Source organism: Bombus fervidus, chromosome 17 (assembly GCF_041682495.2).
Source record: "Bombus fervidus isolate BK054 chromosome 17, iyBomFerv1, whole genome shotgun sequence".
Lineage (NCBI taxonomy): Eukaryota > Metazoa > Arthropoda > Insecta > Hymenoptera > Apidae > Bombus > Bombus fervidus.
This window is the reverse complement of record NC_091533.1, coordinates 5,938,053-5,955,071: the sequence shown is the minus strand read 5'-3', so window position 1 is coordinate 5,955,071 and position 17,019 is coordinate 5,938,053. Positions and strand designations below refer to the sequence as shown.

The following is a 17,019-nucleotide window of genomic DNA, read 5'->3' as shown; positions in this document are numbered from 1 at the left end:
TTTTAATCCTTTTTCTTAATTACACAAGCAGTACACTAGTCGGTCGAGTGCACGTGAGAGGATAGAATTGAAAATATCAGTAAACTATGCTAGAAAGTTCTTTGCGAATGTGTAGTCATGTTAGCTGTCTAACCATGAAGGAATGTGTGTTACGATATCTCCCGTGATAACGATATATCTACCATCCATTGCTGCATATCAGACACCCTTTTTCTGCTTTCTTATCCCATAGCTTGTTTCGTAACGGAATTCACGTAAATTCTGTATTTATTCCCATAGCTTTGCAAATTTACGTGCTCTCGCAATCGTCTCATCCAATATTACACTTTGGTCGACTTTTATTACTCGTTCAAGTATGATTCTTTCACTTAATTTTTATTTAAAAAATCAATCAACTAATAGTTTTATCCATAAGATTTGCAACATGAAGTAGTAAATTCAAGGACGCGCTGCATGCGTGCTGATGATTACGAAAGCAGTCTACGTCAAACTTCTAAAAAAAAAAAAAACTGAACTTTCAATTAAATTTCTTCTTTATATTTACAACCAAACAACATTTATCGAAAGAACCAATCGTATATATTTCACTAAAAAAAAAAAAAAAGATTTATGTGAGAATGTAAACGTAAGGTGAACTGGAATTCATTGCTATAGCAACGTCGCTCCGTGTCGTTCTCTTTTCTTCTTTTTTCTCCCAATAGTTTTGGATTTATTATTTTTCATTAACGAACAACCAGAGGACCAGGGGTGGGTGGGTGGTTGAGAGCGTCGAGAGAAAAATGATGAAATGAGAGAGCAGACAAGAGAGGGAGGATAGCGGTAGTAGAGGGAGAGAAACCGGAACGAGAGAGAGATGAAAACAAAGCGGACACAGCCGCCAGGGCAACAATGGCGCATCGACCCGCCAAAACTCGCGCTGATGCGCAGAAACGCGCGCGTTGCATCTGCTCTGACCGAACAGCGTTGTAACTAAACCTTTATATCTCTCGTAGCACGATTATTTTGTCAGCTAGAACGATTTTCCGATAGGACAGATAAATCGAGATAAATTATCTTCGCGAACGAACGGAATACTACGCCGGACGAACGCAGTTGAAAAAAAGAAGCAAACGTCTATTCACCCGATGCGCAAAAGCATGCGCAGTGGGGCTCATGGAAACGACCGACTCTTGACTAACGTTGTAGCTTCTCTGCAGCTGAATTCCTTTCAAACTGATCATTTTTTTACCTTTTTTTTTCTTCTTTAATTAAGTTCTTTTTTAAGGTAGAGATTAGTTAGTTTTGTTAATTAGTGAAAGATAGGAATCTATGGTAGATATACGTTTTAATAAGGACGGATATATTAGTCCGGCTTTGGATGTTATGTTGCAATGGTTGTTGGTAGGAATAGGAGAAAGTTATTGCAGTACTGCTGTTTTCGGAATAACACATTAACTGTACTGCTTGGTCTGCAGAACCTAATACGCAGTCTTAAGCGATTCTACAGGAAACGTGCTAGCTTCTTTGCTATCTTACGTTCTCCTTTATTGCTGACTATTCATATACCGAACTTCTCAGTTGTAGGATAAAACATTAGAATAATCATCAGTGGAAGATGCATGTTGGAGTCAGATCAAACGAAAAATATGAATATTGTATAAGAACCAGACATTATTGAATCTACATAAAAATATAAATAGATTCAAGACATATCTACAACATTTATGTGACTTTTTAAAATAAGCTTTTGTAAGTTTGTAAGATACTATGTTACTCCCGTAACTTGGTTTCCATTGTTAACGTTCAAAACAGAATGTACATAAGGTCTAAATTGGAAAGTTCAATTGGATGAGGTTGACGTCCTATGTTCCCCCGTTTAGGTTTCAATCTGGACACGATATAACCTTTGGAAATCAGTCCAGGTATCCTAGAGGACACTTCGTCCCAGTTCGTTCTCGTGAACGGGGCAGGACTGAGAAGTATGGTCCAGGATGGATGAAGATCAGGTGCCGTGGTTGCCCTGGCAACCGGCATTGATCCCTCCCCTCTTGTTCTACCGTCCTTTTCGTCTCTCCTCCGCCACACATTATTGCTCTCTCTCTCCCTCTACTATCTCCCTCTCCCCTTCCCCTACCTGTCTCTATCTCTTTACCATTTCTCTCTTTTTAGTGTCGAACACAGAGATACAGATGCATACATAGATTTGAGAAACACAGAAGAGAAAAATCTCTTTTCTTACTCGGTTCTGGCTTGCTACACTGCTTTCGCTTCTCCTTTCTTTTCTGTCCTCTCCCCCCCCCCTCTCTCTCTCACTTCATCCCTATTCAACGAATCTCTTCTCTCTGTTTTTTGATTCTTGTTATCTTTGAATCCAGCGTCGATCATTCGTCGTCTTGTTCGAAGCTACGAAAAAGACTAAGAGAGGCTTTAGGGGTTGAAATAAAGGGGTGGGCTCAAAGAAAGAGGGAAAAAGCGTGTGTGGTTTGTCAGAGAGCTATTTAATACGTGATAGTTACAGAATATATAGTAAGATCGAAGAAATGGTAGGCGATACAGATGTGGTAAAGTAGAAAATCCCGATCTCTTATATAGAGCGTTGCCAAGCAACCGATATTATTTCCATTGTTGTAGCTACGACATAAATGCTTAAAGTGGTGGCCACGGAACCTCTCCTTCTTTTTCTTATTTTTTTTCTGATTTACCTGTTTGCGGAGGTGCCAAAAATTATCCCAATAAATCCTGTTCATAGGTTTTATCGAATTGTAGATAAAATCTTATTATTACATTTCCTTACGATACACATAGCTAAGAAGTATTAGTTTCATTTTTTAATCATGGTATCCATTTCCTACTTTAAGTGTGCTAAATGTCCCGTGACTTATGCATGATGATATATCGAGGTCTTTCCCTCTTCCTTAACCCATTAAGGACCAGAAAGTAAAATAATTTTAATGCGAACCTAACCCCAACCTATCGATCATCCTAAAATGGCGAATGTTATATCAAACATCTCTAAAATCGTTTAGACGTGTCTAGTGTCGCAACTTATTCGGACGATCCAGACATTCCACGAGTGTTTCTTCCACGTTGCAGATTCTTCGGTGAAATATCTTCTTCCATTCTAGTTGAAAGCTATTCATTTCACTTGTCCGCTGCTCCATTCTTCCAATGGAGCTTTCTGGTTTTCTCGTTAACACCAAGTGGCGTCCGGAAGAGGACCACGAGTTTGTTTACCGTCATTTGTCCGTTCGGTCCCTTTGGGGTGTAAACGGATGCTGGCCAGTGCTGATCCGGGGGTCAGGAGTTAACTTCCCCGCGGTAAAGACAGATTAGGATAGGTTAGGTTTATGAACCATTGGTTAGCCATCAGACGTGAAAGGCTCTTGATAACATGACTCCCCTTGATCCGACTTTTTCGATTCCAAGATGGTGTTTATTCAACCAGTCGCGGAGAGACGCGCTCGCGAGGAAGCGCGTCAACGGGAGCCGTAAATTCCCGTTACGATTAGAATAATCGACGCCTCGAACAGGTCGATCCTCTATTTCGATTAGGATAATAGGGGTGGTTCAATGAGTATAACACTGAGTTTAACAGGTTATAATATTATATATTTCCAACTTTGTAGAGAAGATAGTTACGCTGGTGCGTAGATTTAAGTGAGTAGGTGAATGATCGAAGGGTGTAAACTCGGTAAAGAGATGTTGACTGTTCTAAAGTCGGTAAATCAGTCTAGAGATGTCGATTGATCTGTAGTCGTAGATCCCGTGAAGACCGGTGAAGATGCTGTTGCAAAGGAAAACTCTTGTTCGGTGGTGATCGCTCCACCACTCGTCACTTGCAGGTGGAATCCCGGAAAACATGGAAAAACCCAGGTTTCTCCAATTTTTTCTTGATGGAGCAATAACCATAAGGAACCTCTTAATTTGAGGATATTTTATGATACTTAACGGCCTTAATGGTAAATCAAAGAGCCCCGTTTTATGACAGTTCCTTAGGATTATTGCGATCGGACTAATTGTGTTGACGCGGTGAGTGGCCGCTTCGATCGAGGGATAAATTCCGGGCTACGCAAAGGTTCACCCGACGAAACGGATGTATTGACTGAGATTGAGCCGTGGATTTGTGAACCGTCGCTTTTATCACGCGATGACCTTCAAGCCTTGATGACCTTCAGGTACTTGTTACTAGACGGTTCAATGTTACCTCATAAAACGGTACTTTTATTCCTGAATGTTCCTCTCGATAAACGCTTCCCTCCGATTTAATCCTTTGTTGCTGTATTAAAAATGTCGAATGTACCTCAAATATTATGTAAATTTGGTAGTAGTTAGAATGAATTTCCATTGAACAAATTCTAATAATATAATCAAACGAAATACTCGAAGAATCAAAATGAAATATTATGTAAAGTGTATTAACTAATTGTAAGTACGACGTACAATCAGAAACGCTTCGTTTTAGTAGCTGAGATCAGAGGGTTAACACTCATTTTTTATGAATTTTTATTGACATTTAGTCGAGCTCTATAAATTTCCAATAAATTCAGCATCTATATTAATATATAACTTTTATTTCTATAATACGATATTACTTTAATTAGTTGAGCTAATAGGACTTTTAGCGAAAACTCGAAAAGTTGAACTTGTCGAATTAACCAACGCTCCTCTAGCGCTTGAGCAAACAAGCGGAACAAGCGATGGTCATTAGCGAATTCCACAAATGCAGTTTAATCGTTTATTCTTCAAATCGATCGGATCGAACGGTGGCTTTCGTCCCTTTTTGCGCTCCGTGGAAACCGAAAATGGGGAAAGTGAAGTCTAGCGGAGATTAACCGCGATCCACGGTAAAACTGTGGAATTAGGAATGGTCAGTTCCAAGGGAAATCGAGAGGCCACCTATTACGTTGATTCGTCGTTCAACGCGTTATCACGAACACCAATGCTATTGATGCGCGGCGTCCGGACGCCTCGTGAATCCTCAGTTTCTACTCCATCCAGTCGTTTCTGGCGCTCTTCCATTCAACACGAATTATAGGTTTCCGTACACCTCGAGGTAAACATTGAGAGAAAGGGATAATACTGTGACAGTGGCCGATTCAGAAGTTTTTATTTCCAAGAACATAGTGTATTTTTTATTTATTAAGCTTTATTTATTAAGCTCTCCTTAAAAACAAAGACTGACCCGAAGGGTCCAGAGAGGTACGGAGAGGAGTATATGAGGGCAATTTCACTTGTACCGAGGGTCCCATAAGTTCTACTTGTACCGGGGACAAGTACGTTGAGTCACATCAGAATCGTGTATCACATCGTATTCGTCATCCCGTTGACCGTGGATTCGTTATCGAACCTAAATTCCTTGTCATCGACATCTCGATTATTCGATCGCCGCTATTACTTGTTAAACTCTGTATTAATCACGTTTGTATCGATAATAACTATCATCGATAATACACAACAACTATGGCCAATTCCCGTGAAGATTCACTATACGCTCCTAACTCAAACGATAACCCGACATACTTATATGGTTGAGAAACTTGTTAAATCTTAAGATACAAGCCTATTACAGACGATTGAGAAATCTATGATATTACGCAACAAATCAATGACATAATATTATGACAACCAATTGACTTAAATTGTACTCGTTATTAAAAATTGCGTATCTTAACGTACGACACGTTCCTCGATTCTGAAATGGTAAAATGCAGTAGGAAGAACATGATTGGTAAGGTGGAGCCGATTTGACTTGATCGAGAGTAGGTGGAGACGGAGTTTACATAATAGCATGCATGGCTATATTTATCGTAAAGACTGACTTGTTGTAGAAATGCAAAATATAATCTAAATAACAAGAAATTGTAACGTAATAAAACCTTCGAATTTATCTCGTAACTATACCAACTGACTTCAGCAATTTTTAATCTGTATAAATTCTATAAAGGAAACGCTCGTGCAATATCTACGAAACAATTTACAAAGTCCCAAGTGGATTGAAGTTGTAGGGTCAAAGACTTAACGTACAATCAAAATATCCGGAACGAATGCTATCGAAAAGATTGCATAAAGTCGTCCACCGGTTCTTTTGATCCAGCTTACACTGGTAAGTGCACGGACACGAAGAACGGCAGCAAAGTTTTCGTAAGTTCTTAGGCGAAGTTTCTATCGGCGTCCCATTCCAATGGAACGTATAGATCCGTTTTTAGTTTCCACCCTCCGCTTTGTCCTTCGTGCGACACAATGCTCGTACGCGTCGCCAGTCTATATGGAAATCCGTTATCGTGTTTCACTTCATGAATTCGAATGTTATGAGAGGCAATGAATTTAACGCTGGAGGACACTTACCACAGAGGGTGGACTTGTCTTCTGTTTTATGTTATCCTGCCACGATATCGTCTGTTTTGATACTCGTCTCAATTTACAAGTGACTAAATTATACTTTGTAGTTTTGTCTGAGTATACGCTGGACCATACTACTTGTGGCTTAGTGACTTTGGGCTTTTTCTCGTACCACTTCAAATTAATAAATGGTCGTTATGTTTTAGTAAATGTTACTTCCAATTATTAATAGACTGCGGATGTTTATGTATTCGTTAGACACTTAAATATATTAAAACGTATATTATGTACGTAATATATAAGAATATATAAAATATTTACATTAGAGTGCTCATACTACGATATTTACAGACGACACTGTAAGACTTAGGATCTAGTCTTTTACGAACATAATAACGAACAAGCGAAGAACGTTAAAAAATGGCAACAAATATCGAGCCATCGTTTCGTTAACTCTGAAGATATTTACAAATTTTATCAAGGCCGTTTCGAAGGTCAATACAGCGAGACGCAGGTGAGGTTATCTCGGAACTGCTGTCTTCCATTTCGTCCCCGTTTCCTCTAAAATTGATGCGGTTTCGACATCGTTCTATCTAACAATGGCCGTTGTGAAACTCTTGCAGTGCTCGGCCAGCCAGTCGGACCTAGCAATCTCGGGATGATTTTGCAACAGGCCGCGCTCGTGCGTTCGTTCTACTTGCATTCTACCTTACCGGTCGTCTAGGATACTTTCACGTCCGGCAAAAACCTATCGTTCATCGTTTAATTAGCTATTAATAATTCAATTTCCACCTAGAAAAATCGACGTAATTAAATCCTCGAATTAACGTTGGAATTTAACCATTATCGAGTTTCCGCCGTTGAAATATCACACTTATAGTGCTATCTGCACGTTATAGATCATCTATTTATTGATCTCAGAATGACAACTAATCGTATTTTCAAGGAATATCTCCGTGTAAAGACCACCAGGACGTTCGCATTTTCTTTTATTTTATGATAGAGTAATTTCAAAGTTCCATACAATGCTACTTACAAAAAATCTTTAATTTATCATCAACGGTTAAAGACTAATGTCTTCTAAATGAAAAAAGTGCCTTTCCATCCTAAGATTCCAGCACGGTCGCTAATTGTATTGTCATTAATTCTCCTCATGCCGCGTCTATTTTTGATCAAGCACACGATTCCATACACTTGGTTGCACGTTTTTATCGTTGGTGCACGTGGTACGCGTAAGAAGGTGATCGCAAAGAGGGAAGAAAAGAAGGGACATGGGAAAGTCAGTGGATTTAAGATTGCAGGAGACGGCAGAAGGACGAGTTATTGCAAGTTCCTTCATACGGAGGTAACCGCAATCGCGAAAACTGGGTCAGGCCTGTTTTCTCCTTTGATCACCAAAGTGGTTCGATCACTTTTTTTTTTAGTGCATTTTTTTCTCGCTCATCTAGATCAAATTGCATTTTCGTCGATTGACAACGACATCGGAGATGACCGGTATTATCGGTATCGGGGACGAAGTTTAATTAGATTTCCCCTTTTATCGCGAATTATCCAACGATCGGAACCCACCCAGGTGGTGGCCTTCCATGGCGGCGGAAAAGTTACGGCCGGATCCACTTGTAGCGTTTTATTGCGTAGAAATTACTTTCCCAACTCTATCTGCAGTAAATTCGGGGCCGGTGCGGATATTCTACGAAAGTTTTCTAAGAGAAATACACTTTCCAATGACTGTACCGAACAAAGTATGCCCTACATTGTCCCGGCTTATTTTCGATCTGTACGACGCTCATAGTGATTTATGTACATAGTTGATATAAACAGCGAACCGTAATTGTTGGTATATAATACTTAATATAAACGCGATCGGTTGTCACCTAATGTATATTAAGTTGATCAGAACGTAATCTTTGAAACCTGTATCTCGGTTAATGCGTGATCCTCGTTCTGCATAAAAAAAGAGTATATTAAGCAACGCGGCAAACAATGGGGGAGCTGGCAAACCGCGAAGGTTCATCTGGTTTGTTTTGGCGGCGAATCCGCGGGGTTTTTGCTCGGAGAATGTGCATCCAGTGCGCGTGCCCCGCGAGAGTGACGTCATTCTCGTGAAACATTACGAATACCTCACGCTCGCACGTCGCGACGCTAACGAGTTGCAACGACACGTACCTACTGGGTGCTCGGCAAGATATTACCTGATGTTAATCGCTATAAATTTCAATCTAAAATCACGTAGAAGACGAATCACGACGAATCAAACTATATTGTAATATTCAGTACAATTAAGAACTTTTTTTCTTGAAGTAACAGGATTAAACGAGAGTTGGAATAGAAACTTGAAAGAATCTTTCCAATCAAGAGACCAGCAGGTCCTTTGCCGGAGGAGTTTCATATTATTTGAATCGATGTAAACGAGGCTTAAGAATGTTGGACACAATGAATCATGTTTCTTGTATAGATATCAAAATGAAGTAATCTCTTCTTATCTTAAAATTATTACGTTTTATTATTAATCAGTATCCTGCTAACCACCCTATACATGTACATGTATGCGCGTGCGTTGCACGAATTGTGAATGCGCGCGCGTCGACATATGCATGTGCATGTAGCGTGTGTAACGCGAGCTTGACGAACAGCCACGATATTTTCATTCTTCGTCATCCAGGCCGTGTGTCGTTGGTCCTACTACGTCTACATTCTACATGACGTCAGACCCGACGCTATTCTGGTCCACGAAGAGATGGTCCTACGCCCATCTTGCGATCGCTCGATGAAACGTAGGTCGATCGATCGTGGATGCGTTTCAGAGGCAGCGTTTTCGCTTGGAAAATAGCAGAGTTTTGAAGTATACCGGACGATTCCAGAATCTGGGACGATCTGTATAGGATGCCGCAATTCCGAAGTGAGATACAGGGAAAGCAGTTCTAGATGTCTAACGATATCTTTACCGTAAGTAAGATGCTTGTGTTTTTGCTATATCGTGGGGTCGATTGTGGCAAATTGGCAGCGCGAATTGGGCAGAGAAGAAAGTTTAAAATAAGACGGTATAAATGTTACCTCGAGTTAGATGTTTGGAACACGTTGTATTTTGTGATCGTTGATTCTCTGTCGTCTCTATTCTGTCTACGAACCAATTTAACGCTTCAACTATCACATCTATCGATACGACGAAACTTACATCTTTTGTTTCTGCAATTGTTAAAAGCACGTAACTACTTTTAACACTATCATTAATTTTTATCGAGACCGAAAGGCGATTATCGTATATTTATCTCTTTTGCACCTGCTACAAAATTAGAAATTAATCACACATAAAATTAAGAAACATTCAGAAAATGAAGTTAATGGATCGAGTCTCTGAATGATTTAATCCTCCTTTTAATCGCAGTTCTCTTGTTAAACTTTCTCAAGCTCCTGAACAACTTTCTCGAAATAGAAACTTTCGTGAACAAGTTTCTTGTATCAAGAAAAATGCAAATTTTACATTTTTCCAAAGGAAAGATCATTTTTGGCAAACAGAATCGAGCAAACTATATTGAATACATGTAGCAATCGAATCACGGGATTAGAACGGGGCAGTGTTGCTAAATTTGCAAGTAGGAGATTTACTTAGCGATCGATCCGCTACACTTGACGCTTATCGATCCAGCGAATCACGACAGTCGAAAATTTTCTTCGTGTAACTGTGTATATACAACAGGGGAACAACTTTCATTAGGGGTTGGCCTACGGGTTGAGAGTGTTCTCTTAAGTACTGATATAAATCAGGGGTGGACTTAACGAACTTCTCTCTGATATCGACCAATGTATTTACGTTCCATGCTTCAAACGCAGCCTCCTATTGAAGATGAAAATTGCAGTTCCTTGGAAAATTCTTCGACAAAATGGTACGAGACATGGCTCGAGGAGAATATTCTAGAACATTTATCTTATTCCACAGAAAGCTCCTCGCATATTTTCTATCATCGTATCGTTGTTTACCCGAGAATGAAAATATTGAATATTAAAAGAAAAATTGAAATAATTGTTTCAAGCGACGGAAGAACGAATTCTTTTTTTCTGTACACTGTAAACATTCATGAGAACTCACAAAATGACCATATTATTTAGAAGAAACCAAGTATTAGGTCCAATAATTTCGTGCCGTTCATCTTTGTGTTAGACGTTATTAGTTTCATTGCAATATCCTCGTGAGCTACTGTAATACATTTTCTCACAGTGTTGTTAATAATCTTATATTTGATGCAAGATCAAACTCCAATAGGCAAACCTAAGATAAATAAATTAAGGAGATCAACGCTAGTACAGTCGGTGATCTATTCACTAATACTATTGTCTAGCGAGTGTATTGTACTTAATATAAATAAAATAGAGACAAGCTAGTGGCGATGATCCAGTTCGAATGGCAATCTAATTAAGCAAGAAGAAGGCGGTCGCATATTTCAGACGAAGATGAAGTTTTTATCGAATAACGGAAGCTTGACGTCTTTCCCCGGCTGTTTTGTTCGATTTTACGTAAGCCTGACGGATATCGGAAATCTTGCAAGCGGCTTCAACCCTGAAGAAGACCCTCGAGGGGCGATCGACACGGGTAAAGCAGTGACGAACAAGTGGATATGGAAAATAGTTATTCCTCTGTACGAGAAATACGACTATACTACGCGCGTTTTCCCACAGAAAAGAAATAGAGATTTGCTAGGAAGAGCCACTTTTAATTAACAAAACTAACTAGAGAGATATAACTTTAAATAATAACTATATAGTGTAGTCCTTAGTTAAAATGATTCTAAGAAGCAAATTATTTCTAACTTAAATTTTCTAATTCGAGCATCTGGAACTCAATTTGCCAAACGATCGATGCCAAGATACTCGTAATCATTGGAAGTCTGAAAAGGCACAGAGACAACGGCAAATTGCGACGGATAAGTAGAAAGAACAGAGTCTATTTAAGAAGGGAAGGAGGAAAACGAGGGACGTCTGCGATCGAGGAGGTAAAGACACTGAGCTGGCCTCGCCAGTATGATCCCGTTAACCAGGAGTTCATTTCATGGACTGACTCTTTCGTCGGGGGATGTTGCTTCTTCTTTTTCTTCCTCTTCTTCTTTCACCCTGAGTCTGATGATAAAGGAATAAAAAGATTATACGAACGAATTTTATTATTCCTTAAACATCCTGGTTGGTTTCATAACAAGCGATATTCAGATCATCGCGATCGATGGTCGATGTTATTTTTAACGTTCAATGCTGCTAATACGTATTTCCCTTGCTCGCTTTTCTTGGACGATACATTTCTCGCGGAGCGATTAAAGTTAACCAATTACAATGAACCACTTTCTCGAACTAAACGATCTTCGTTAAGTTAGGATTTTGTTTCATGCCGCTACCGAAGAGCTCGAAACAAAAATTGTCGTGAAATTTTTCGACACTTCGAATGATGGCGTTTTCAAAATTTATTTCCGTATCATGATTCTCTTTTAGGTAGCTGATCTTCTGCACTTGAATACAGGAATATGTTGCGTGAATACGATCTTAAAACAACTACAAGCCGTCCCTCAAAGCTTTTTATATCCTTAGAATAGACCTTAGGCCTGTACTTCCTATAAAAAGTCGTAACTTTTTTAAATAACTTCAGTTAGTCCCTTTGCTTGCTTTGCACAGCTGGTTCGAACTTCTGGTGACAGTGGTGACGCGAAATTTCGCTCGAACCGTGCCACATCTTGCGAGATAAACGCTGACACTTAACTCTTTAGAAACAATACGAAGATTCTTTACACTGTGTGGTTTCCGTTAGAAACGATAAAAATTCTACTTTGTGTGCAACAAATGAGTACTAATTACGCAATAATTAGAGGAAGCCGTTGCAACAGTCGCTTCAAAACGGTTGTCTGCCGACAAGTGCGGCAAAACAATCGGTCGTAACAGGTTGAATGAATCTCTCCTCCGTGAACAGGTTAACGAATAAAGTAAGTTTTTTCCTGCCCATGTCTTCCGGTCACTGTGGCCATCTCTCTTGGGTCTGTCTCAGTCTGTCGAGCATTTGCATGCCCACGTCAATCGACGATGCATGTGTCCGCCGCCCACGATCCACGCTCACATACACGCGCATATGGTGATGCATCCAGAGTGCATCGGTCGATGGATGATTCGATCACCTTGCAATATCTGTCTGTGATACATGGTTCAGTGGTTTCTGCTTTAGCCCTTTTTCCTCCCCCCTTTTTTTTTGTGAATTGGCCACGATAGGTCTTTCTGTGAGTTATTGTTTTTGGCATCGAAGTTTAGAGTTGTTAAGCGGTTGAAAGGGACTTGTCACGAGAAAAGTTGTAATAGTATAATTTTTTCTCAAACCCTTTCGATCGATATCAAAATGTACATTGATTAAATTGATATTTAATTTCTCATATAATAATAAATTTCTCTGTGCCTCCGTCTGTAAAACTTTGCAAGAAATTTTGAGTGAATTGTTAGTAAAATTATTAGTTTCAAAATGTTATCTTAAACAACGATATCTGTTAGGTTTCCATTAAAATATAGTAAATTGCAAATTGCATCGCAGTTAAATGTGACTGAAGGGTCCCATATAAGCCCTAATGCTCTGATACGTGAACACGCACGCCGGTATGTATATACACACGCATGTGTAGTAACGCATACATCGGTGGTACGAGAAACCTATAGTCTCGTCTATTGAACCGAGTACAATGAGCGACGGGTATGGCCGCTATACCGGCTAACATAGTGCCAGCTTCGTGTTTAGCTCGTGTTAACGTTCCGTATAATCCGTACCGAGAGCATGGCTTTACAGGAAAATATGAACGTGAGAATGTAATTAGGGAACACTTGTGCGTGAACTTGAATCATAACTGGCCATTAACTCCTTATTTATACAAGACACCGGGACCTTATCGCATGAAGCGTTCTAAGCGTTCATTAAGTGTTCGTAAACCTTGATTTACTTCTTTGTCGTCTCATTATCAAAAACGTGTCGTCAACGTGACACACTCCTCCTTTTAAAAACTTCGTCTTTTCGCATTGAAACAAGGCTCTCCTTGCTTTTTTTCGTTAACGAGAAACAAGGACAGTCTCTGTGTGTGTTTTTTTATGCCGTGGAATCGTTCTGTGGGAAAGAAACGTGGTTGTTGTTGACCGTCGAAATCCGGCTACTTTCTCTCTTGGTTCCTTTCAAATTTTCACGATTCCGTACCCTCGACAAATCGTTGGGTACAACCCGTGCAGCCTGCGCTCTACATAGCAGAATGTGTATGTCGATTGTGTACCACGACACACGTAATAATACTCCATGCCCGTTATCTTCCCACACCTCCTCTCCTCCCTTTCCTCCATCCTCATCCCTCCTCCACCTACGCGTTCGATTTGCAGCACCCATATACGCGCATTCTATGACTGCAGTCATCGGCTGAGCGCGAGTAGTACGTACTACGAATTGAATGAACGTGTCAGTAATCCTCGTACAGGATGTCCAATCAGCGCACGAGGATATACCATAGCGTTGCGTTTATCGATTTATAATAACACCCTCTGCCTGTATTTCTTGGTTTTCGCGTTAACCGATAGTCCCACTTATCGTGTAGCTGAAACTGCTCGAAACGTAAAAATTGATACATAAATTTAACAGGACCGTTCTGAATATTGTTCTACTGTTTGCTTTTGAATAGCATAGAACACTATAGATGTATCACTAACGAATTTTATTTAGTCTTTTACATTATAAGACACGTACGATGCGAAGGAAATAATAAATTTATAACAACATAACTATCGTGGATTTATTATTAATGGATAATATTATTTCGATTGTACGGAATGTGTTAATACTTATGATCGGTAGTGTAAGTTAAGATGCTGACATAAATTTCGAACATTTCAATGAGTTGATAATAATGTGAGATATGGTGGTGTATACAAAATTTTGGAATACGGAGGCGATCAGGCGGAATTCACGATGGTCCCGGAACGGAATCATCTTTGCCGGGAGCAGATAATAGAGATTTAGTATCCTTTGATGCTGATTGGCGAATCCATCAACGTCCACAAGGCTATGTTTCATCCGCTTGAACGGTGCTTGGTCCAGAACCTGGCGTTGTACGTCTCACATCGCGGAACGTCACCCACACGGAACCGGTAAAAGTTCACGACCACCGCCGCATCGTGTCTGTTGAAACAGTGTCAACGTATTAATCACGATCATTAAAAAAAAGTTTCATTCAGCATCCAGAATTCCTGTTCCGGTTGCACTCGGTCGAACGCGTACTGGCGCAGCTGCGTCAGTTTGTTACGGTGTAGTGCAACGAGTGTGGAGAGTATACGAGAGAAAATACGAGGGTGAAGGGACGAACGGGGTAGAGAACGAGGGAAGAAGGAGAACTAAATAGCGAAAGAGAAAGAGAGAGAGAGAGAAGTCCATGGTATGTATGCACGTGGACTGCTATAGTGCTACACTGCGGTGGGATCGATTCGGCCGGAGGTGGAACCTCCCACCCCCATTTACAAGTCCCAATATACACCCCCGCAGCTCACCCTCCATCTCTTTCGCACCCTCGCGAAATATCCATAGGTTCGTTCGTCTCTTCGCTACCACCACCCGCCCTCCCTTTTTCCACTCTTGTCTTTTAACATCGTCGTGGTCGTGTTGCTTCTTGTCAGATTTTTTCCTCCCCTTCTTCCTTCTCTTCCTCTGCCTTGTTTCTTCTTTTTTCTCGGAAAACGAAGAAAGAAATACATATACACACATTTGCCGATGGTAACAGATATGGATGATACGCATGAATGTTTGTTGCGATGTAACGATTATTCGCCGTTATTAATCGTGCATACTTTTAAGAGTATTTTTTGCGGTTTTTTCATTAAGAATATTAGACGAAGAATGATGATCTTAACGAGCATCGTGGTTCGTCATTCGTTGTTCACCGAATATATTCTTTAGTGCGGTCGCGTTACTGCTCCTCGGATAAAGCCGATCGACACGTTCTACCGATGAAAATTATGGCACTAAAGTTTAGATGCTGAAAAGACTATCGACAAAGATGCGAAGCAATCCGCGAAACAATGTATCCGGAGCACGCAACAATGGCCGATACGTTACAGTTTATATGGGCACGCGCCCGCACGAGTGGCGCATATTGTCGTGTGCGACGAATCAGAGTTCCACTTATCAACAAGACGCGAAATGAATGACCGCGCGTGCAACTCACAGTTATTGTGAAGTTCTCGATGCCGTTGGCGAATAGCTCGCTCGAGTAATTGACGGAATTGAGCTTGGACGAAGCGTGGAAGAATCATGATTGATTAGCGTGCCACGATTGGTAAAATTAATTTTTGTCCCTTGATATCGGCCGTAACACCTTTTTTTTTAAATGTACATCCGACTAAAAATAGAAAAGAAGAAAATTCGCATAATTAGAAGATTAGAGAGAACGAATCGGGGGACGAAAATAGCCTATTAAAAATAATTTTAACCCCCGTGTAACGACCTATAAAACTCCAGTTAGTTTCACGGAGTAACGTCTCGTACCGATTCGAGATTTTTAGTATTAATAGTCCGACGAAGTGTTTACAACGACCAACGCCGCACGACTCTTCTCTCGGTTGTGTAGAATAGGAGGGCAGGGTGGGTGGTACATTCCACAGCTTCCAGGGAGGCCACTGAGCGCAGGAGGTTGCATTATATTCCGCTCCCTCGCTCTTATTATGCCAAAGCAACCTACACTACCGAGCGTTTACGTTGTGTAAGAGGCACGCACATATCGACACATAGCGTGTGTCTCCGTAGCACGACGTGTTCTTCAATCGTGTAGGATGCTAACCCTCTTCGCGCACACATCGATTCCGCGATGGTACAATGGGTATATATTTCCGTGAGCACCCGTTTATGCCGGTGCACGTAGAAAGAAGCGGTATACGTTACTTCGCTATGTTTCTGAAATATGCGAACGAATATGTATATACGCCTCGATTTGTGATTCTGTTTTGCAAGAGGGGGCTATGAGCAAAACGAATTAGCAACTGGTATACTCGAGTGGGTGGTTTGGTTGCTACGTTTCCCGCGAGTGTTGCGCGTCAGTAGTGCAACACGACACATAGATCGGCGAAGGGAGACGAGAAAAAGAAATACATTTTCGACCCTTGAAAAATTCGTTCGATGTGTGTCACGTTCCGGATCAAGGTTCACTTACTTGATCAACGAATACCCACGATATTGTTTACTCTGTCGAGCTATCATAATGATGGTACGGAGACCATTGGCGTCGGTCGTGTGAAACTGTCTTCGTATCCTCAGTTCGCCGCGAGTGGTACGGCCTTGTCTTCCGTTGCCGCGTTGCGCCGTACTACTATACGTTGTATAGTTGCGTGCAGTGTAGTCGGGCTCGCACTATATCTTCCTATAGTGATGCGCCATAGTGACGCGCGCAGAGAGAATATGAGAAAGCGGTACCAGCGAAGCTGGGTAGAAATGGAGATAGAGCAGGAGATGCGATTGAAGAGAGAGAACGAAACATGGATAGAGATAGATACTACCAGCCTTCGCTATAGAAAGAGACAGATGGTAAAGACTGGCGTGGGTGTAAGCGAGTGAGGGTTAGATGGGGGTAACTGAAAGATCGAGCGAGACACGGATATAAAAGCGTGGAATTTGTGTGAGTATCTTGCGAGGGAGAAGGATAGGTGGTGTTGATAGATCAGGGG

General features: G+C 40.8%; 1 protein-coding gene and 2 long non-coding RNA genes across 6 annotated transcripts in view; 1 reads left to right on the top strand and 2 right to left on the bottom strand.

Moving 5' to 3' along the window:
* LOC139996109 (uncharacterized) overlaps positions 1 to 17,019 on the bottom strand; it is a 201,287-nt gene that overhangs the window by 71,433 nt on the left and 112,835 nt on the right. The window lies entirely within an intron of this gene.
* The window catches only part of Axud1 (AXIN1 up-regulated 1), a 33,247-nt gene that overhangs the window by 3,814 nt on the left and 12,414 nt on the right, over positions 1 to 17,019 (top strand). The window contains exon 1 of one of the 4 annotated variants that reach the window (XM_072020188.1): positions 9,031 to 9,264. The exons of the other annotated variants lie outside the window; for them this stretch is intronic. The gene's annotated coding sequence lies outside the window, so the exon portion shown is untranslated. Of the gene's footprint in view, positions 1 to 9,030; positions 9,265 to 17,019 lie in introns of those variants that run through there. 4 annotated transcript variants of the gene reach the window in all.
* Positions 14,002 to 16,710, bottom strand: LOC139996070 (uncharacterized). Its single transcript, XR_011802124.1, has 2 exons — positions 16,509 to 16,710; positions 14,002 to 14,488 (listed from the first exon to the last, which is right to left on the bottom strand). It is a non-coding gene; the product is annotated as an uncharacterized lncRNA (long non-coding RNA).